Source organism: Gorilla gorilla, chromosome 2, assembly GCF_029281585.2.
Source record: "Gorilla gorilla gorilla isolate KB3781 chromosome 2, NHGRI_mGorGor1-v2.1_pri, whole genome shotgun sequence".
In the NCBI taxonomy this organism is placed as follows: Eukaryota; Metazoa; Chordata; class Mammalia; order Primates; family Hominidae; genus Gorilla; species Gorilla gorilla.
Window position 1 is genome coordinate 70,056,642 of NC_086017.1, and position 24,146 is coordinate 70,080,787.

A 24,146-nucleotide genomic window follows, 5' to 3' on the forward strand; every position below is an offset into this window, starting at 1 on the left:
CATTAAGTGCTGAGGTTTTGCTGGGGAAGGAGAGTGTGGTTGAAATGAAATAAAGATGCGAGATAATGGGGTAAGGCATTCTGACTGGGGAAAACCACACTCCCAAAGATGAGCCTACAAGTTGCCTTAGCTGATTCTCCAGGCTTCTGTTTGTAAAGTTATTGTCATGACATCTTTTTAATGTTCGCTTTTCATATGATGAGGCCAATACATACACATTAAAGTACATTTACATGCATATACACACGTAAACTTATTTGGATAGCATGTTCTCATGCATCGATCACATTTCTGATTTGAGATAATAGTACACTAGGTTAAATTCTTCCTAACTGACTGTGGCCAAGTCTGCTCATGCCCAGCATCGGACCTCACATTCTTTCCTACCTACTTGTTTTAAGCTGCTGGCTCCTTGCAGTCACTTGGCAGAAAACACTTCTCCTCAAACTTGCACTGTATTTCTAGCTTTCACTCATCAATATGAATTTTGAAGCTCCCAGTGAAAACCAATTTAAGGTATGGAGCCTGTTTAAAACAAGGACTGGCTCCAGTCACACCCTTATTTTCAGAAAATAAGCCTCTGAGGCACTCCCAACATACGGACATGCAGCCAGGAAGCCAAGTGGTATCCTTTGGTAGAAAGAATCAAAAACAACTTAGTATAAAAACGTTAGGGTATTTGTTGGATTTAAAAAGTTTAGCTAATGTACATGACAGCAGACCTCAAAGCACCAGAAGACTCCCTTGTCTGTAATAGAGCTTCAGATAGAACACACCTCTTGAAATAGTACTAATATCTATTTTGGGATAATATAAGGTATTTTCTCCAAAACACATATCTCTTTCACATAACAGGAGACATATAAGTAAATAGAAATATCTCTGAAGACAACTAAGTGTTGTTTAAGCAGTAAAATAACAATCTAATGAATTAGTAAGATAAGAAAAAATCTATGGGGAGAGGAATATTATTTAGTTTGGGAAAATAAATATGGTTTGCAATGTATATGAAATATCACTGGGACAGAGGACAGGAAATAATACTGGGCCTGGGACAGGATATGAGAAAAACAAGATGAAATGGAAGATGTGAGAATTCAGAATAGACAAAGAAAAAGGACATGGCGGAGCAATCCTGGGCACTAATGATTTTCTAAGAAACCAGGAAATCCGGGTTTGTTCCTGAGGATGTTCCAAGTGGAGCAGCTGTCTATCTCAGGGATTTTGCTAACTCCAGAAGCCATCAGCCTAGTGCCCAGGGAATGTTTAACACTGAGATGCTTTCATGCCACCTGAAAGAAAAGCAAGAGAGGGATCTGTGTCCCTCTCAAAGTACCTAGTACTTTATGATAGCTTCATTGGTTTATTGTGTTGATTATTCAAGATTCCTTGGCTGACGATGACAAGAACACAAATCAAACTAGCCTCAACTAGAAAGAGAATTAATTGGCTTATATAACTAGGTATTCCAATGATAGAGAGAACATGAGACAAATCTGGATCAAGGCACATAACCTTTCTTGCTCTCTCTCCCCTCCATCTGCTTCTTTCCATCTCCCAATTCTGTTTGTCTCTGATCAGCTTTTGGCCTCATATTCTTCTTCCATGAGCAGGCTCTGAAATCCCAAACCCACAGCTTTTTTGTGTCAAGTCGTCTCTCTATACAGATCAGATTTCACCGAAGCAATCTTACTGACAGCTACATGGAAGATGTTTCAGCTTCCTGGAACAATCGCTGGGGCATATTCCTGTGATTCAGACATTGGACAGACCCAAGTCAAGCTCCCACAGGCCACTACACTGGCCATTTCCACCACAACCATACAGGATGGGGAAGGAGCAGTTTTCCAATGAATCCCAACAACAGATTTTTCCCACTATCCTTCCAATAAGACTATTTTTCCTCCAAGGGCATGGCCTCTCAAATATTTTTGGCCTTCTCCACACTTTACCATAACATCTAAATATATGCCCCATAATCAAACAGATGGAAACCAGAATTTTTATTGTAGACATCATCAGTGAATTATTTTCACAGATTGCAAATACATTCCTTCAATATTCCATTAGCTGATTGTGATCACCTAATTAGCAGATGAAAACTATTCAGAGTATCAGGAGCATAAGAGGAACAAGGACATGTCAATTTGAAAATGACATCCTTACAAAGCATGTCTATCTACATCTCCTATCTCTAAGTCATAAATGGAAAGCATGTAACATACTTACTAAAGATTTTTATATGTGAAAAATGGGATGGTTCAGGTAGCCTACAGATCCTGCAACCATGGTGTGTGGAACATAGGTGTCATGCAGAATAATCTCATGTAATAAGAGGTTCAGAGGGTGGTCGTGACTAGCGCAATGGGAAGCTAAGGAGATACGATCCCAGGCCCTACCCTCACTACAAACAGAAGGTCCAAGATTTCATCCTCTTTCTTATTTGAGAGTTTCATATTTTTCATTTTTTTGAAAAAGCAATTGTACTGCCAAACTAAAAAACATACAAACAACCAACAAATTGTATTAGTCTAATCACCTCATTATACTAAAGATGAAATAGTTTCTAAATACAGATCCTAAACTTGCTGTCATTCAAATTTCAACACAGCTATCCTTTTACTTCACCAGGCTGCCTTTCTTAATTTGATTTTACAAAGGAAAGCTTTTTTAAAAAAACTAAAACTAAAAAAGCATAGTATTCTATGCTTGAGTTCTTAGACTACACATAAATATTTAGGCTGTGCTTATCAGAATTTTAGAATTCTGAAGAGCCTCCCTGAACTGTCAAAACCTTTAAAAGCCACACCATACTGGTGAGGCGACAGAGCAAAGGGAACACTTACATACTGCTGGTAGGAATGTAAATTAGTTCAGTCACTGTGGAAAGCAGTGTGGAAATTTCTCAGAGATCTTAATAACAGAATTACCATTCAAACCAGCAATCCCACTACTGGGTATATAACCAAAGGAAAATAAATCTTTCTGCCAAAAAGACATGTACACTCATATGTTCATTGCAGTACTATTCACAATAGCAAAGACACGGAATCAACCAAGATGCCCATCAACAGTGAACTGGATAAAGAAAATGTGGTACATATATACCATAGAATACTACGCAGCTGTAAAAAAGAATGAAATTATGTCCTTTGCAGCAACATGGATGCAGGTGGAGGCCATTATCCTAAGCAAACTAACGCAGGAACCGGAAACCAAATACAACACACTCTCACTTATAAGTGGGAGCTAAACATTGAATACATGTAGACACAAAGATGGCAACAAGAGACACTGAGGACTGCTTGAGGAGGGAGATGAGGAGGGGCACATGGATTCAAAGGCTGCCAATCATGTACAATACTCACTACCTGGGTGACAGGATCATTCATCCACCAAGCTTCAGCGACACTCAATTTACCCGTGTAACAAGCCTGCATGTACACCCCTGGAATCTAAAATAAAATAAGATAAAAGTAATTTATTCAATTAAAAAAAAAGGCTGGGCGTGGTGGCTCACAGCTGTAATCCCAGCACTTTGGGAGGCCAAGGCAAGTGGATCATGAGGTCAGGACTTCGAGACCAGCCTGGCCAATATGGTGAAACTAAAAATACAAAAATTAGCTAGGCATGGTGGTGCACACCTGTAATCCCAGCTACTAGGGAGGCTGAGGCAGGAGAATCACTTGAACCTGGGAGGCAGAGGTCACAGTGAGCAGAGATCACGCCTGTAATCCCAGCTACTAGGGAGGCTAAGGCAGGAAAATCACTTGAACCTGGGAAGCGGAGTTTGCAGTGAGCCAAGATCGCGCCACTGCAGTCCAGCCTGGGTGACAGAGTGGTACTCCATCTCAAAAAATAAAATAAAATAAAATAAAATAAAATAAAATAAAATAAAATAAAATAAAATAAAATAAAATGGCACACAAGCATCAAATGGGGATAGAAGAAATATCTACCTATGCCTCTGTTGAAATATCAATGAGTCTGTCTAATAAATGCCTGCAATAGGCTACTTAATTAAAATGAATAGCTTTAGCAATCACCTTGGTTGACAACATTCAGAATGAAGAGCAAATAATAGTTAACACTTATTCTACATAATTACTCTTCCCTTCCGTACACAAAACATGTACAGAGCCTGGGCTTGGTAACACGAAATTTCCAATAATCTATGAGAGAACACTTAAAGACTTTACACTTAAGAAGAATAATTTTTGGATTAATTTTGAATCTATTTTCCAAAAGTAAATGACTTTTTAAAGGCCTAGTCAGTTACCATGATAAATAAAGACATATACTGCAAGTATTTGGCACATGTAATTATAGTAAAATGAACACACCCCATATCAAGCACATCTTTGTAGGTCAAGATGGCAATAAGAAAGTATTTTTCACTCTGGTCCACAGTAATCAAAGGGGGATCAACACTGAAACTGTATTTCAGAATGCCAGCCAAAAGCTTTGATCATGAAACAGAAGCAGTGCTGGCCAGTTGCCCTACATTAGGTTTTAATAAATTTCAAAAACAAAGAGAATTTATATAGAAACTGTGACAATTTGAAGAAGTTTGCTGGGATAATCTTAGAAGACTGACCTAAAGACAGTCTAGGACAGCTGCATGCAATTCTAAGAGTCAGATCTGTTTGTTTGTTTCCGAGATAAGCGTCAAATACTAATACAGATAAGAGCTAAAACTAAAATACCAACTCAGTGAAAAAGCTAAAACCCAGAAGACGTTTTATTTCATTACCTGTCTGAAGTTCTTTTTAACAGTGATAGGTCATGTTCTATTTCTTCACTGGGGTAAGGGAGAATATTTGAATGTCCCAAATATATTAAAGTTATAGGCAAAAATGCTCACAAACCATTTAGAAAATGATTCATTTTACTGTCTACCTAATACTGAGCTGAAATACTCTACTCTAAGCTGACTGCTTAGAGTATGTTTACTATCTGCTAATCCTATAGCTCGCACTTAAACAAGGCTGGTTGGATACATAATCCAGACAAATGCAGGGTTCCATAACAGAGCATTTTTAAATGTCTTAGGCTATCACCTAAGCCACAAACAAAATTGATTTTTCCAGACATGTTCCAGTGTCTGCTTACCCTTTCCTGCTACCAACTGTCATCTCACTCCCCTGATAAAACTCTTGACATGTTTTGCAGTATCCTCTACTCCCTTCCCATTCCAAACAGCTGTCTTCCCTTCCTGGCAGAAACTCCCTTACATCTGGATACTCAGGATGGCTACTGTTATGATGGACAGATTCCATTTTATCCAACTACCCAGCTCCGAGAATATAAAAATGAGCAAAAGGAGGAGAAGTGTAATAGTTTCACCAGCTACACAAATACTAGTTCAAGTAATGGCTATATTAAAGCACTAGCATGTTGAATAATTTTCTTTTAAAAGTCCAATTTTGTGACATCTGTAAAATGATACAGAATGTTAAAATGCAATGATTCTGAAAGAATACATAATTACAAGCTTCCTAAATTTCTACTCAGGTAATGACAACAAATCCAAGCCCATAGCTCAAACATAGGATTTCTGCTTCATGGCCTAATTTGATGTTTTGTTTACTAGATTTAAGAACAAAAACATGTGTGTTAGATGAAGACAGGTGAGTCGAAGAAAAGACAAAACATGAGTCACGTTCCTTGAGCTCATCGCCCATATCCCATCAATCACCAGTTCCACTTTGTGCTGCTTCCTAAATATGTATCATCTCTTGCATATTCTGCTACACTGGTTTCTTAAACTGTTTTCCTATATCCATTCTCCCACTACTTCAGTCTATTCTCCATAAGCAGCCAGTGATATTTTTTTGAAGTGACAATTGAGTCATATCACCCTACCACCCCCTTTCTAAATCCAATCAATGGTCCCCCTTCCTTGTAGAATAAAACCTATGCTAGTCCACATGGACCCTAAAGCTTTGCATAACTCTGGTCTCAGCTTCTCTCTGGCTTCAACAGGAGCCTGTCTTCCCCTCACTCAACATATTCAAACCACACTGGCCTTCCCTCCATTATCCAAATGCATCAAATTTCTCCCATTCCTAAGGTCTGCTTTAGCACTTTTCTCTTTGCCTGACTCCCTCCTGCCCATGGTTCAGATCTCAATTTGTATGTCACTTCCTCAAGGAATTACTCTGCAATCAACTGCAATATGTTAGGTATCCTTTTATATCTCTCATGGGATCACGGAATTTTTCTTAGCAGCACTTTTAACAACTGTATTTAATTAACATATTAAGTCAGACATTAAAGAGATTTGCAGAACTATAAAGCAATGCCATTCTCAATTTTTGGTTTTGAAAAATAGTTAATTTTTGTTTAAAAATGTTATCTTAATGTGCAAAATGTTTATTATTGTTTTAAAGTATTATTTCAAAAAAATTTTAATTTCTAATATGGCAAATATGAATAGATTTAACAACATAAACAAAACTTCTTTCAGTCATCATTAATTTTTAGGAGTATAAAGGGATTCTGAGATCGGGAAGTTTAAGAACCACTGAATAAGAAATTAAACTATGGCTTGTGAAAGAATGAGATACTACATTTTAAATCCTTTAGGAATACTTAAAATTGTACTTAAATATACTTTATGTAGGAAAGAAAGCTTTCAAGTAATGTTGCTACCTTAGTAAGAAAATGCTTAATTCTTATATACTGCTAAGAGAATTATAACAGGATTGTACAGCTAGGTCATAAGCAATGTGTCAATTATAAAACAGTTGATAAGAAAGTTCAACTTGCCATGACAAACACAGTTGACAGCTTTAAATGAACAATTTTTTCTTTGAAAGCATTCTAACAAATGTTATCTTTAATAACAAACACATATGGCCTTTAAACTTTCAAGGCAAAGATTCTTGAAAATCATAATTAAAACAAACCTTTCGATCTTACAGAAAAATTCTTAACAGAAGACTAACAATTTTGCAATGACAAGATGGTGAATATGTGCTCAGTCCTAATTACTGTCATGATGACTGTGATATCAACAAACCCATATATGGTACTTTTCTAAGAGCTTAGAAATCAGCCTTAGTTACTATTATTATTAGCCCAAGGATATGTAACTTACCCTGTGTCTGACAGCTAAGTAAGTGACATAAATGAGGTTTGAATCCAGGGTCTGAGCTCTTAACTCTATACTGCCTACATACATACATACATACATACATACATACATACATACATACATATATAAATTAACCTTTCTTATCCTGCTTCTAAACAAAGGTAAGGGCCACCCAGTCAATGCTTTGTATTCTCCCAATATTCTTTCCTAGAACTTCTTCAAAGGCTCTCATGAAGCACTGATGAAACTGGAAATCACTGAATTTTACTACCATTTTAACCAAGGCTGAATCAAATAATTTAGAAGTTAATATTGTTTATTTACCCAGGGTCTATCTACCCATATTACTCTCATTTTGTCCACAAATTTTCTAATTTCCTACTGCATCTGGCTTTGCTTATTTTGGGTTTTCATTGCTCCTGAAGATTTTTCTGGCAAATTCTGGGTTTCTGCCCCTCGTAATCCTTCTGTGGACATTCAACATGAAATACTAATGTTTCTAGGCCACTGGACTCTTGGAAAGCTAATGCTGTGAGATCTTTGCTTTGTAATAGCCCTATACTTTGTTCAATATCTACTTCATCTGTGTAACAAATATTATAAATAATAAAAGTTGGGAGTCTCCAGTAACTGAAAGAAAATTCTACCCAAGTTCAACATATTTATGTTAAACAAAAGGTAGTTTGTATTCTCAAAATGAATTGAGTTATTGGGTCTGACATCCTCCTGATTAAAATGTAAACTTATTATTGAGTAAGGAACTTTGAACATAGTCAGAATTTTAGAGAAACATCACTTTAAAATATATAATTAAACAGACAGAGGGCTGTAAGTTCATCTGACAGAATATGTTTTCTTTTGTTGAAATGTTAATGATGTCAGTGATACTTCCCTGTCCCTTCATTAATCTTGGGAAAATAAACTATCTGTTTCTCCTCAAAGCTGTGTTCTCCTCACTCCATTTCTTCTTGTCCTCACCCAGAAGCTAATGAAGTAAAAGCTTTAGGGCTTCTTAGGCTAACACCCCTTCTAAGATCTTGTATCTAAATGTGTTGTTATAATTGTGTAGGCTTTATCCTAAAGAGGATAAAAATTGCGTAAGATTCAGATGCTACTCAACCTGGATCTGCCTTACCTGAGTTGTAAATATTTCAGTCAACTTGCAATTACTGCGCATATTTTTGTTTCTCTGTACTTGCAGCCGAGGAAAATCCTTTGGAGTGGCTCATGGACATCAGTCCCCTGGATACAAAAGCTTATTTTGGCAAGAAAGAGGCAAAGAATTACAAGTCAGGATAGATGCTAAACGTGAATTTTAGATCTAAATTTCTATCAATAGGTAATTAGATGAAAAACAATAATAAGGTAGATCCATATCAGAGACAAAGTGGAGGCCTCTAGTCCTAAACGGGCCTGAATAATTTAGAAATGTAACTTTAAAATGTTTGGTTTTGGGAACATTTTATGTAAAAATTCAGGTGTCAAAAATCAGACCTGATAAAACTGGGTATAAATGCTCTGGCCTGAATATATTTCCTATCTACCTCCCTTCACTCATTTCCAAGGCCTGCCTGTCCCCACTTAAGTTAAATTTAGGCAAGCCCAAAGGCTTATTATTAAAGTTATATTCCTCAAATTATGGAAATAATGCCCGAGATATTAATTATTAAAAAAAATAAATCAACTGACATAATAGCATTCATAATAGCATTCATACTATGTTTCAACTTTTATTTTAAATGATTTATATAATTTCTAAGATGAATTCAAATTATTTATTATGGTATGCAGTATTTTTTAATATTCAGCAGAAAAAATTAAGCACAAATTTTATTTTAAATAACATTTCCTACCACCTTTAAATATAACTTCAGTAGCAGACACTATGTTGACGGTTTGGCTAAAGGAGGACAAGAAAATAGGACCTGCTCAAATTCATGCATGGTGGCAACAAAAATTCAGGGATCATGGCACCAAAAATCTTGTTTTCCAGGATGGAGCACAGACTGAGGAAGCACAGATTATACATTTAGAGCCGACATTCATTTCTTCACAGCAGTATTAGAAAAGAAAAGCCACAGTCGATGCCATTTCCATCTAGCTGCATCCAAGCCTTTCTGGGTACAGAGAAATATCTAATTACCCAATACACTAGAGCAACGTGTGGGGATTGTTTTAATATATATTCACAGCATGTGTCATTATGGCTCCTGGCGGCTATTAAAAGGGTGGGCTAGCAACATGAATTAACAATAACACATTTGGTATATTATGGCTTTATAATGCCTAAAGCATTTAGCTAGTCTCCTTATTATTCTTAATGTGCCCTACAGCTCACAAGAATCATGTAACTGTGTATTCAGCTGGTCCCAAATGCTAAATGGAAAGCAAAATATCTCCTAAAAGTAGTTCTGAGTAACTGCTATGTCTAGTTTTCTTCCTTTTTCGTCAACTAACATGGCATATGTTATAATCAACAGATAGTTCTGTTTTCAGAACTTTTTTTCCTTTTATTTTAGACAAGCAGAACAACTCTTAATAGTAGACAACTTCACCAGGAGAACAGCAGTTCAGTACAACAGGAAGGCCAGTGTCTCCCCAGTACCACCTGCCTGAGCTACTACAAGGGTTCCCCTAACAGAGATGCCTGCCTCTATCCATCCTCCTACAGCCCATTCTCCAGTCAGCAACTACAGGCATCTGTGAAAATATCAGATCGTATCACATTACTCTTCAGCTAAAAGTACTCCAGTGGCTTCAATATGTACTAAGAATAAAACGCAAACTTCTGGTCATTGCCCACAAGGCTCCTTCATGCGGTGGCTGCCTACTTATCTCTGCAACTTCTCTTTGTACCATTCTCATTACTAAACCTGAAACACGGCGCACACCTATAATCCCAGCTCATAGTCATTCCAGTCATTCCACACTTTTAGCATTTCATGGACCCTCAGCCTGGAATACCCTTCCCATAGATCTTTTAATGACTGGCTCCTTCTCCTTCTTCAGAATTCTGCCTAAAATTGATCTCCTCAGAGACTATCCTATCTGTAGCAACCATTTTTTCCCAATTCTCTATCGCTGTCCTATTTAATTTTTTTTTAATTAGGCCTAGTAGAGTGAAATTAGTTGTTTTTTCAGCATGATTTCTTATGAACTATCCCTATATAAATGTGGGTATGCACACACACAGAAATTCGCATTCCATTAGGAGCACAGCCTTATCTATCTTTCCTATTATCATCTCCCCAGTACGTGGAACAGATACTGGTAGGCAGTAAGTGCTCAAAAAATTATTGGGCATGGACAAACGAACCTGCTAGTTAAGCATTTCCATCCAGGAGACAATCAAGGGAGCTCAACTTGGGAATGTATTCAAATCAACTCTTTGAAATTCCATCTAACAACACAGGAAATCATTCTCTCTTATTTATTTATTTATTCATTCATTCATTCATTCATTCATTCATTCATTCTGGGCCAGGGTTCAAGTCCTAGTCCCTCTTACTAGGGCAGAAAAAGTATAAGCTCTCGAAAAGAAATTATATTCTTCTACCCTCCCCTCCCTGTTCTTCAACTTCAGTCATTCACCCGCTCTCTGGTATGGTTTCTGCCATTTCTGTGTATTACAGGTACCAACTTTCACTCAATGCTCTTTTCACTTTTTTACAATAGCCTCACACTAAGCATTAGGTTGGTGCAAAATTAATTGTGGTTCTTGCCATTAAAAGTAATGGCAAAGGCCAGGCAGGGTGGCTCACGCCTGTAATCCCAGCACTTTGGGAGGTCGAGGCGGGTGGATCACGAGGTCAGGAGTTCGAGACCAGCCTGACCAACATGATGAAACCCCGTCTCTACTAAAAATACAAATATTAGCCAGGTTAAAATGTTATTTTAAATAACATTTCCTACCACCTTTAAATATAACTTCAGTAGCAGACACTATGCTGATGGTTTGACTAAAGGAGGACAAGAAAACAGGACCTGCTATGGTGTGGTGGCACACGCCTGTAATCCCAGCTACTCAGGAGGCTGAGGCAGGAGAATTGCTTGAACCCGGGAGGCAGAGGTTGCAGTGAGACAAGATCATGCCACTGCACTCCAGCCCGGGTGACAGAGCGAGACTCCATCTCAAAACAAAAACAAAAAGTAATGGCAAAAACCGCAATTACTTTTGCACCAGCCTAACAGTAATAACTTTAGGATACAGAGTTTGCTAGGGCTAGTTTTTCCCGAATTACATTACAATTACTCCTTGACTATTAAAACACACACCCATACATATGCATTTACACATATTTTTCCATCTACAATAGTCTCCTCCAACATTTGGGAAAACTGGATCAGAGATGAAGGAAGACTTTCTTCCAGGGATAGAGGCTCCCCTCAGGCAGAATGACATTGCAGAGTCCCTGGAGGGCTCCTAAGTTTTACTAGGCACTCAGTGGTGTCATGCTCTGTGCTTTATTTATTACAATACCCCTTTGAGGAGGTATTCATATAATGTATTTTGCAGGGGAGGACCCAGGTACAGGGAGCTTAAGTCAATAGGACAAGGTCACAGAGCTAGCAAAAGGCAGAAGTCGTGTTCAAATTCAGGTCCGTCTGGGCACCAGATCCATTCTTGGAACCACTGAATCATACATCATCTTTGCAACACGTAAGCGATCCATGCTTTGTTTTACAATATACTTCTTTCCTAAGGTGATAATCCAAGAGCTTTTATTTACTTATTTTATTTACTAATCTAAAAACTGCACACACCCAGCTTCCCTTCAATATTCCCAAGTAACAAGCTTGTTGAGAAACCCTACTGAAAACAAGCTGAGCCTTCTTTTCATTACTCAGTGATTTTTAAGTGTTGCTAGTCTAATCACTGTCTTTTATACCATTAGACTTTTATTTTCATAATTATAGGCTGCCATGGGCTTCTTCCAAAGCCCCCTGCCAAGTCTTCATTCCTACATACAGGTGCTAATTGCTTTCTTAGCACCACTGGTTATTCTCTGAACCTTTGGATTTCACTACCTACAATAGGCCCCTGGGTTTTTCTCCCCTTCAGTAACCCTTAGCACAATGGTCACAGTCACTCCGTGGCTGACTTGGTTCTGGCCCACAAGTCTCATCTCCTCATTCTCAAAGTGGAGTCAAGTTAATTCTGTGCCCATGCTGCCTCCTGTTCTCTCTCAATTCTTGGTCCTGATGCTTGATCCACAGGTTAAAGTAACTGAACTCTAGTAGCTTTGAAACAAACTTGTATGTTTCCTCCTCCCCTCCATATAGTGTGAACTATATATAATTTAAACATTAACAATAATAGCAAACTTTTATTGAGTTCCTATCAGTCTCCACACCAAAGCCTCTTAACAAATTTATTTCGTAAAAACAAACAAAAATGAGCAAAGCTCCCTGTGGAGGAGTACCGATTTTGTCCCCCCTCCCCTATCTTCCAGAAGAGAGCACTGAGGTTCACAGAGGAGAATCCATTCTTCCTGGTTCCAGAGTCCCTACTCTAAAGACCCGCTACCCACTATCCCTCCTGTGAAAACTGTCCCAACCTGATCCTGATGCAAAATGATGGCAAATAAAAGGCAGTAGATAGATTTTTACAGTAAAAGAGAAACAGAAGATAATTAACTTGAGTTGTGAAAAGAATTCAAGAAGGGAGATGCTTCCTTTCAAGACATATAATCTGCTCCTGTATGTCTTTCACTTGTTCTTCAAGGAATCTTTGAAATGTTCCCCTCACAAAGTTTCTCCTTATGCTCATATCCCTCCTAAGCCATCCATGAGGGTACCCATGAAGGCCCAGTTCACCGGAGCTGCCTGACATACTGATTATCCCTCTCTAAAGCATCCTCTTTTGGACAACAAATTCTATGTCTACCCAAACCATAATCTCCTTGAGGGCAGGGATGTGCCTTATTCTCCTTTTTATCCCTCACCAGGATTTTTATTTTATTTTATTTTATTTTATTTTATTTTATTTTATTTTATTTTATTTTATTTTATTTGACAGGGTCTTGCTCTGTCACCCAAGCTGGAGTGCAGTGGTGTGATCTTGGCTGAAAACTCCAGCTCCCAGGTTCAAGCAATTCTCTTGCCTCAGCCTCTTGAATAGCTGGGATTACAGGCATGCACCACCATGCCCGGCTAATTTTTGTATTTTTAGTAGAGACGGGGTTTCACCATGTTGGCCAGGCTGGTCTCGAACTCCTGACCTCAAGGGATCTGTTTGCCTAGGCCTCCCAAAGGGCTGGGATTACAGGAATGAGCCACCACGCCCAGCCAGGATTTTCCGATTTTAAATCAGTACTGGAGTAATGCTTGCTAAGTAGTCTTCCCCCCAAGCTAGGTAGAATTTCGCCATTACTAAGTCCTTCATAGCATTTCGTGTTCGTCTCTCTTACAGAAATTATCACATGCCAACTTTAATAGTTCACAGGCCATATATGCCATGCCTCTGTGGCAGGCCTGAGTCTCCACTCATCTTTGTATCCCTAGATACCTGGTTAGATACTTTATCCAGTGATGTGGTTAACTACATGCTGACCAACTGAACTCAATATTCTTTTGATATCCTCATTTTGCAGGCAAACTCTTACTGTCCTGCCAATGGAACAGAAAATTTGAGAGTTGTCAGATCAATGATACACCAAGTGCTGGAGGAAAGAAGACAGAGTATCTATACCTGGAGAACAGGAGAAAGTTTAGAAACAGGGCTAAAGGACTAGGAGGTATTATCTAGGTATAAATGTCTCGGTATTAGGGATGGGAGAGAGTTGACAGAACCTCCCAGGAAGAGGGAAAAGACAGGGCAGATACAAGACAGTCTGCATGCAGAATGGTGTGAGTAGGTTGTGTGGCTCCTGATGGCTGAAGTTTAAAATCAGAAGGGAGATTTGAGTAGACGCTTACTTCTCAACAGGCTGTTCTGTTAAATACCAGAGCAACAGTAAATAAGCATTTAATGCAAAACTTGCCCTCTTAAAACAGTGACTTTGGGATCATCAAAACTGCATTGTAACTGAAGATAACAGACGGACAGGGGAGCAAATAGATGACCTCAGGACAGCTTATTTGGGGCTGAGACAGAATACAGCATTCTCTCTCTCCACTTTTGCACTTCCCTCAGCAGATCTACAGAACTGCAGAGGACCAAGTCCTGACCAGGAATGTGACCATACCAAAGAGAAAACAGTCATTTCAACATTTCTGTGGGTCTCTGTGCTGAAGGCACCCAGTGAGGCTGGGTGCTCTGTTTATAAAACATAATACGAATCATGGGACAAAGCTATTTAGCAGAGCAGCAACGGGACAGCCCCACAGGGAGAGAAACGGTGAGGAGATGTTAACAAATGGTCTCAGGGGAATGCATTTGGGGAAGAAGGTCCCAGTGATGAAGAAGGACCAGAGGACTTGTACAACAGAGCTGTCTTCTGTTCAATTAAAAAGCACTGTTGGCTGGGCGCAGTGGCTCACACCTATAATCCCAGCACTTTGGGAGGCTGAGGCAGGCAGACCACCTTAGGTAGAGAGTTCAAGACCAGCCTGACCAGCAGGGAGAAACCCTGTCTCTACTAAAAATACAAAATTAGCCAGGCATAGTGGCGCATGCCTGTAATCCCAGCTATTCAGGAGGCTGAGGCAGGAGAACCGCTTGAACCCGGGAGGCGGAGGTTGCGGTGAGCTGAGATCGCGCCATTGCACTCCAGCCTGGGTAACAAGAGTGAAACTCCGTCTCAAAAAAAAAAAAAAAAAAAAAAACCCTGCCTGCACTATACTAACATGTTCTGTAATCCCTCTCCTTTACCCTAAGCCTTTACTGTTGCTGCACACAATGATTGCAGGATTAAAGCACTTTGGAAAAATGAAAAACTGGGAAAGTGTCCAGGCTGAAAGGAAGCATGGAGGGAAAACAACAGTTGGTTGTCTCTCGAGACTAGATATAGAGGAAGGAGGGAGAATCAGGAACGAGACTTATGGGGGCACATGGATGTGTCTAGGGATAAGAATGAGAAGCAAATAATCATACAGCCCTATGGCCTTGAGAAGTGCTGGTTTTGGAGCATGCATCTATCTGTGGACACTGATATCCCATCTTGTCTCTATTGTCACGCCACTTCTCTATGTGAATGTGAGCCGTTGTCTTCTCCTCTGGCTATAACATCTATCTACCTAACGTAGTAAATGAATCAACTTTAATTTAAAGAAAAATCAAAAGTCATTTCCATGCACTGACATAAGAAAGCACTTAATCTCAATAAACTAGCAGTTAGGATGATGGGAAAATCTACAAGGGCTCAGAGGTATGTAGCAAATCAAAATTCTCCCCATTTGTATAATGGAACAAAGCCAAAGTAAGCTTTCTTCCTGGCCTAAACCACATAACCTAACACCTATTAGAAAAATGGGTTGGGGCAATGAGCTGTGACCACCGGTGATTCAAAGGAATCCCTAAACTCTCCCCACCAGTTTCACAGAACTGCAATGGCTCTGGAAAATGACTTTTACCAAGATTCTTAATAAAATCAACATCTTTGCCTGTTTCATACATTATTAGATTTTATGGCTTGCATTTCAGAACTCTAATACCTTAACTCTGTCTACAAGTGAGGTGGGAATCCCCGAGGGACCACCATCCCATCTCTGAAAATATTTTCATTACCCAAGTCAGAGGAAGTGAAGAAATGAAAGTTTCCTGAATCTGGTCAGCTAAATAGCTTGATTCAAGTGTGTTATGTTTTCATTATTTACATTTCCCTTGGAATGTGAGGGCTGTCTTCAAATTTTGTGACACCTGTATTTTTTTCACCTACTTCTGTTCAGTGATTTCCTGGAAGAAGGAAGAACAAGGCTGAAATGAACAATCAACGAACACTGATTTAATCTATACCACATTTACCTCCAATTAGGTAAATCATGGATCACTGTTTAAAAATATTCTTACAAGGCCATTGGATAGAAACAAGTATTAGGTATCGGTCAGTGCTCTGATTTGGAAAGAGCCATTTATGGTCTCTAAGTTTATGTCATCTCGTCTATAGAATGAAAGTGACTGATTCCCCACATGGCTTCCAACTCCAAGAACTTCTGGAATGCTGTACTGACACTCATACAGAGCTGATTTGGGGTTAATGATTGTTTTTCATTTCTGCTTCCTTTTCTTGATGGATTTTATCAAAAAGTGAACCATTTTAAAAAGCAATTACTGGACATTTTTTAAGAACTGCAGGGGAGCTGGAGATAGTTGCAAGAGGGAGACCTATTAGGTTTCCTTTTTCTTTTACTACCATTTAACTTTTTCCTCCAAGCCTCTTGCCTCACAATAAACATAAAAACAGATGACCCTGTCACTCCAGACTGTCCTTCATAATGGCAACAACAACAATAATACAAGCTTTTAATTTTTGAACTCCCACTGTACGGCAGACCTTTATCTCATTATTGGAAGGAGTATAAAGTAAGGCATGAAACCACTGGCTCTGACATACTGTATGATCCCATTTATGTAAAATGTCCAGAATAGACAAATCCACAGAGACAGAGCAAAGAAAATTAGTGGTTGCCAGGGACATTAAGCACAGGAGAATGAGGGTGACTTCTTAACCAGCACAGGGCTTTCTTTTGGGAAGACGAAAATGTTCTGCAACTATTAATAGACAGGAGTAGTTATGATTGTATGACCTTGGGAATACACTTAAAAAGCCACTGAATTGCATACTGTTAAAAGGTGAATTTTTTTGGTATGTGAATTATATCTACTAAAAAGATAAAATTTAAAAAAATAAAACACACATCCATGGCTCTGGATGGAGATTGTCCAGGTTCAAATCCCAGCCCTACCGCTTCTCAGCTTTTCTAAACCTAAGTTTCTACATGTATAAAATGGGAGAAATAACAAATACCTCACAGAGAAATTAGAGGACTAAATAATGCTGCGACTTTTAGGTACAAAGGCCAATTTATAGAGTGTTTAAAAATATTCTTACGAGACCCTTGAATAAAACAATATTAGATACTAACCAGTTCTCTGATTTGAGAAGAGCCACTCCTGGTCTCTAAGCTTAAGTCATTTTGTCTGCAGAATGAAGGGAACTGGTTCCCTCCATGAGCACCCCATGAATTTTCCTATTATTGTGTAATCCCCACAATAGTTCTATAAAATACGTAGAACATTACTGATTTTAGAGATGAAGAAACATCTGTAAAGGGCAAGGAAGTTGCTGAGCCACTAAGTGGCAGAGGTGAGATTCGAGAAATGTCAGAATGGAACCTCACACTCTTGAGTGACACATCACTGCCTCCTGACCCACATATTAATAACCCAGCATATGTACGAACTGCTTACTGACTTCTTACTACGTTGCAGAAACTCAGGGACAGTGCCCTCAAGAAAGTCATTACCTGGCCAGTTGCAGTGGCTCATGCCTGTAATCGCAGTACTTTGGGAGGCTAAGGTGGGCAGATTACTTGAGGCCAGGAGTTTGAGACCAGCCTAGGCAACATGGTGAAACCCTGCCTCTACTAAAAATACAAAAATTAGCCAGGTGTGGTGGTGAGCATCTATAATCCCAGCTACTTGGGAGGCTGAGGCAGGAGAATCACTTGAACCAGGGAGGCGGAGGTTGCAGTGAGCTGAGCTCGTGCCACTGTACTCCAGCCTGAGCAACAAAGTGAGCGAGACACCATCAAAAAGAAAAAAAAAAAAAAAGAAAAAGAAAAGAAAAGAAAGAAAGAAAAGAAAGCAAGCCATTACCCAAGATGGGAGAAGAACAACAGTGCCCAGGGATTAAGGAAATTAAGGAACAGGTGTACACAGTAAAAGTATAAAAGTAGGTATTTTTACCATATAATTCAGAACCTTCTGTCTTTAGAACGGGACTTTCCTATCAGGGAAAATCCAGAGTAACTGGGCTGAGAAAAAACATTATGTAGATGAACTTTTGACAGTTTCTAAGAAAATAATTAAGAGACTGAGTGCTGTGGCTCACACTTACGTATAATCCCAGCACTTTGGTAGGCCAAGGTGAGAGGATCGTGGCCAGGCATTGAAGACTGGCCTGGGAAATAAAGCAAGACCGTATCTCTAAAAGGACTTTTTTAAAGTTAGCCAGGCATTGTGATGCACGCCTATAATCCCAGCTTCTCAAGAGGCTGTGGCAGGAGGACAGCTTGAGCCCAAGACTTTGAGGCTGCAGTGAGCTATGATTGTGCCACTGCACTCCAGCCTGGCCAACAGCACAAGACCCTATCTCTAAAAAAGATAACAAGAATTAAGCATAATCAGCCACTCACCTCTATAGCAAATACCATATTTTACTTAAGATTTCAAATCTCGTTGTTCAATACCGTGGCCACTAGCCACATGTAGCTAAATTTAAATATATTAAAATTAAATAATGTTAAAATTTTGGTTCCTCAGTTCACACCACCACATTTCTAGTTCACAAGAGCCACATGCGGCCACTGGCTGCCATATTGGACAGACCGGATAATAGAGCATGTCTTTCAATGCAGAAAGTTTTATGGGACAGCACTAATCTAAATATAAAATCACATCATTCACAGTCAAATAATAAGAGAAAATGGAACATTTTATTCCATATCCTAAAAATAGATTTGGTATCCAAGTGAATACCTGGAACTACTATAAATGCTCACCTAAGTTGTAAGATGACATTATAATTTCTTATCTGCACTTTAAAAATAACATTATCTGATCATATTGCTCTGGTGTAAAGATTTTCCAGAAAAAAAATCACTTTCTGAGACTCCTTATTTTTAAAAATCGCAGATAGCATAGGCAAACAGATAATGAACATGTAAGCTCACTGCATCTCAGTTTTGAAATGGATACAATTCATTGGTCTTGAAAAGTTCAGGACATTGGGGAAAACTCAGTTGCTCTGGTCTCTGAGTTAATAGCCTTATGAGTAGAATGCCTTTTTGTCCAAAGAATTCTCAAAATAGTATTATTTTTGTTTATTTGTGTTTTTGAGATTGAATCTCACTCTGTCTGCTCAGGATGGATTGCAGTGGCATGATCTTGGCTGACTATGACCTCCCCATCCTGGGTTCAAGCAATTCTCCTGCCTCAGCCTCCTAAGTAGCCGGGATTACAGCCATAAACCACCACGTCTGGCTAATTTTTGTATTTTTAGTAGAGACGAGGTTTCGCCATGTTGGCCAGGCTGGTCTTGAACTTTTGGCCTCAAGTGATCTGCCCTCCTTGACCTCCCAAAGTGATTACAGGCGTGAGCCAACACTCCTGGCCTCAAAATATTTCAATAACCATTCTAATGTGAGCAGACACAGTAGTGGCAACAACTCGGAAATAAAATAATCTTATGAGGTTTGGTCAAATACGCCAATAAAGCTCCTCTGCCATCTTGTCTCTGAGCCATGCTCATATTTGTGAAACGGGAGGTAAAATTTTTCTCCTTCTTTGCAGATATATTATTCTCCTTCTTTGCAGATATATATGTGTGTATATGTGTGTGTATGTGTACACATACACATACACAGAAGCACACACATATCCAATAGAAGTTGGTATCTATCATCCAGTACTTAAGTTTTTAAGTATAACTGACACACATATACATATAAATTTAATTAATTATTTTACAGTCTGAACACTTTCATGTAACCAACGCCCAGATCCAGAAATACAGTATTACCAACACCTCAGAGTCTACCTGCCGCAGCCTTCCAGGTATCTCCTCAAGGGTAACCAACATCCTGACTTCTAGCACCGCTGGTGAACTTTGACAGTTTCCACATCTTACATATGTGACACTCTTTTGTGTCTAACTTTTATCACTGAACAAGACACCATCTAGTTTTGACAGATCTTTGTTGCCACAAGGCAGCCATTTAATGCTTTCCTGCCTTATAGAATAACTAATCCTTATTGAGCACATATTATGTGTCAAGTGCTTTACATGCCTTGACTCCTTTAATTCCCCCAAACAAGCTTATCAGTAAAGTATTATTATTATCCCTATTAAATAGATGAGGACATTGATGTGTAAAATTGGCTAGGCTATAGTTCCCACTTATTCAGTTACATACTAATCTAGGTGTTCCTGTGAAAGGATTTCGCAGATGTAATTCAAGTTTCTAATCATTTGACTTTAAGTTAGGGAGATTATCCTGGGTGGACCTGATTTAATCAACTGAAGGCCTTAAACATAGGGCTGAGGCTTCCAGGAGACAGGGAGCATAAAATAAGGAGGGAAGGGGGCATTTTTCTGGAGCAGATAACCACGAGCAACAATCATCCATTAACTTATACATGCCAATAATAGATGTCACACCAACTCAAAGACAAGTCTCTTCAGTTCATTCTTGAATAGGAACTTGTGGTAGAAATGGTATGCGCCACATTATTTTTCAAGCCAGCCCTGATGTCATTTGTTCATGCACACTGTCCCTGTAAGAACACTCTCATTTTTCAAGTCCTGCATCATATTTCAAGTTGGGAAAAATAAGGTCACTCTACCCATGGTAGGGTGATGGAAGTGTTTTTGGACAGCCAGACTTTTCAGATTTACTCATCTTTAAAAGCAATCTCAGTGAAAGGCTTGAGTGGATCTAAATAGATCTCAAGTAAACCTAGGAGATTTTTTAAGAACAGGAGCAATTTCTTCCATTATCATATCCCCCTTAACATATATCATTGAGCAGGACTGAAGGGAAGTCTTGGTAAGTACAGATACATATTATCATGTGTCTTCTCTTTTCCAATTGAAGGCTGATTTTAAGGATTTTCCATTTTCAGAGGTGAAATTAAATGGAATCCTTAGTTTTCCCTTCCAACCCTCAAGACTTCCTCCTCAAGTCTTCTCCATCTCAATTATTAGCGTCCCACATTCGCTGGGTTTCCTGGGCCAGACTCAGTAGTGATCAGCAAGTCAGTTCTGCCTCCAGGCATATCCCAAAGCTAAAATCTTATCTCCATCTCCATCTCCATTATAAGCACCCTTGTTCTGACCACGCTGTTCGCTGTTCGCTAAACACAGACAAGGAGACCTAAGTGATCTCCCAGCTTCCACTCCTGCCCCTCTAAAGCCATGTCATATACAACAGAGAGCTCATTTTAAAGCTGCAAATGTAGTAATATCACTCTCCTGCGTAAAACTCCAAATGAGACTGGATATGTGATGATACTAAGGAAATACTGTCAACTTTTAGAAGTGATAATGATACTATGGCTATAGTTTTTAAAAGAGTTCTGATGTTCTAGAGATCTATGGTGACAAATGACAGCATGCCTCCTTCAAATAACACTGTGCAGTGGTGGTGACTGGGAAGGGGTGCAGTTGGAGAGAAGGGATAGGTAAAATAATATAGACCATGAGCTGATAATTATTGAAACTCGGCAATGGGTACATCGGGAGTCACTATACTTTTCTATTTTCATATCTTATAAAATTTTTATAATAAAAAACTGTTAAATCCCCAATGACTCCTGGCTGCACTTAGAGAGTAAAATCTTAAGAACTTGTATGGCTCAAAAGGTATTTAATGATCTGACTGATGCCTGGCAATCCCTGATTTTATCCAGTACCCAGCTTTGTCCATTAACTGCCAAACAGCTATAACAGCCATCCCGTGCCTTCCAGCCCTTTGCCACCACAGGGCCTTCAGACAGGCTCTTTTCAGCCTTAGAGGGCTCCTCCCCAAGATGTGCCAGATGTGCCCAGTGTTGGGCTCCTTCTCCTTCAGGTGTCCACTCCAACAAACTCCTCAGAGAGGGCCTCCTCCACCATGCTACCTAAGGCATCTTCCCTCCCCGCTGTCCTCCTGCCCACCCCTCTGCACCCTTACCACTCTACCTCCTATTTTCTTTCACTGTTATTTCTTCATAATCCTTACCACTTTTTGAAATCATCTTTTAATTCCTTTTGAAAAATAAGCTGATATAGTTTGGCTGTGTCCCCACTCAAATCTCATCCTGAATTGTAGCTCCCATAATTCCCATGTGTCATGGGAGGGACCCGGTGGCAGGTAATTGAATCATGGGGGCAGGTCTTTCCCATGCTGTTCTTGTGATAGTGAGTAAGTCCCACAAGATCTGATGGTTTTATGAAGGGGAGTCCCCCTGTACATGCCCCCTGTACTTACATCTTGCCTGCCGCCATGTAAGATGTGCCTTTGCTCCTTTATCTTCTGCCATGAGTGTGAGGCCTCCCCAACCACGTGGAACTGTGAATCCATTAAACCTCCTTCCTTTACAAATTACATCTCAGGTACATCTTTATTAGCAGCATGAGAACAGATTAACAGACAAGTCACTTATTATCAATATACTCCCCATACTAGAATACATGCTCTGAGATCATTGGGACCTTGTCTGTCCAGTTCACTTGCATGTTTCCTGTGCCTATGATAGTGCCTAGCATAAAAGTAGGATTCCAATGACGACACATTACACAAATCCTTTAAATCAGACCAGACAATTAAAGCTGTGTACATAGCACAGGGACAACAAAAAATAATAATAATTAATGCCTTAGAAAGTGAAATTATCCTTACATGTATATATCTGTAGTATTAATGAATAGTTAATACTAACGGACTTCATTTGAATTAACATATCTCAACATAATGAATATCTCAACATAATGAATAACTACTTACACATATTAACACAATTAATGAATAATTAATACCTGTGAGTATTCTCTGAATTGCATTCAATATATCCATACACAATACATGCATATACACATATAGTCTTTATTTCATTATTCTGATACCAAATATATAAGACCATTGTTGGCTTATATGTAAGGAATATGACAGTTTATGATTGCTACATCTCGAGCAGGAGATTTTGCTAAATGTATTGTTGCCAGAGCTTAGATTTTAAAATTCATTTCTAAGTCTTAGCTGGTGTTAAACCATGTCAGCATAATAAGCAAGTTTTGATTTCCTTTCAGATGTCCCTGGCTGCTGAAAGAATTGATTTTGAAGATTCTACCATTGACCTATAAGGCTGTGAAGAAGAGATAGCTCTTCTTAAACTCAAAGATCCAAACTGAGCTTACATTCCCCGGCCTTTGTTCGGATGTCACCTTCAGAGCTTGCTTCATTATGTGTCTCAGGAGAAACACAGAAGTATTAGTGATAGGACACTGACTGGTAGACTTTAATCCTTCTTTGAGATGTTGTTTAATAATGATGGTTTAGTATCACATTCGAGGATAACTGTAGTTAGTTAATATTTTTACTTTTAATATACCTACTTTCCCAAGTACAAATTTATCCTGGGGCTATGTAGGTGACCCAAGAGCATCAGGAGCAGTTTCGAACAAGGTGTAACTTCTCAATGTTACATGGAATGAGAGAGATTCAAAAATCACATCCAAACTCAAACATCATTTCAAAGGTCCTTTCCCATCTTCCTCTCCCCAAAAACAACTAAAACATGGCATATTGCATCTTTCAACCATGGTCAAAATCCTTCTCTGTTAAGTAGATTCTATGCATTTTTTAATATCTATGCTTTTGTTTGTTTTGTTTTTTGTGGTTTTTTTTTTGAGACAGAGTCTCACTCTCTCACCCAGGCTGGAGTGCAATGGCGTGGTCTCGGCTCACTGCAACCTCCGCCTCCTGGGTTCAAATGATTCTTCTGCCTCAACCTCCTGAGTAGCTGGGATTACAGGTGCCCATAACCAAGCCCAGCTAATTTTTGTATTTTTTAGTAGAGGCAGGGTTTCACCGTGATGGCCAGGCTGGTCTCGAACTCCTGACCTCGTGATCTGCTGGCCTCAGCCTCCAAAGTGCTAGGATTACAGGCGTGAGCCACCGTGCCCGGCCATATCTATGCTTTTAAGTATTGTTTTCCTTCTCAGACGTTTGAGAAACTCAAGAAGGAAACATTGTATACAGATTCAGATTTAACCTCAGTGTGAACATACACAGCAACATCATTGACAGTCTACAGTTACATGATCTCAATGGCAAGTGTGGTCCAGTGTGATGCCAATTTTATAAAGGGAAGCTTGAAAAACATCACAACAGAAAGAAAGGTGTC

At 39.1% G+C, this 24,146-nt stretch overlaps 1 protein-coding gene and 1 long non-coding RNA gene across 13 annotated transcripts in view; one reads left to right on the forward strand and one right to left on the reverse strand.

Moving 5' to 3' along the window:
- LOC109026393 (uncharacterized) overlaps positions 1-9,917 on the forward strand; it is a 61,041-nt gene extending 51,124 nt beyond the window's left edge. For all 4 annotated transcript variants that reach the window (XR_008678560.2, XR_002005419.4, XR_008678561.2 and 1 more), the window contains one exon: positions 9,619-9,917. This is a non-coding gene — a long non-coding RNA (uncharacterized lncRNA). The remainder of the gene's footprint in view (positions 1-9,618) is intronic.
- The window catches only part of FHIT (fragile histidine triad diadenosine triphosphatase), a 1,510,123-nt gene that overhangs the window by 462,013 nt on the left and 1,023,964 nt on the right, over positions 1-24,146 (reverse strand). The window lies entirely within an intron of this gene.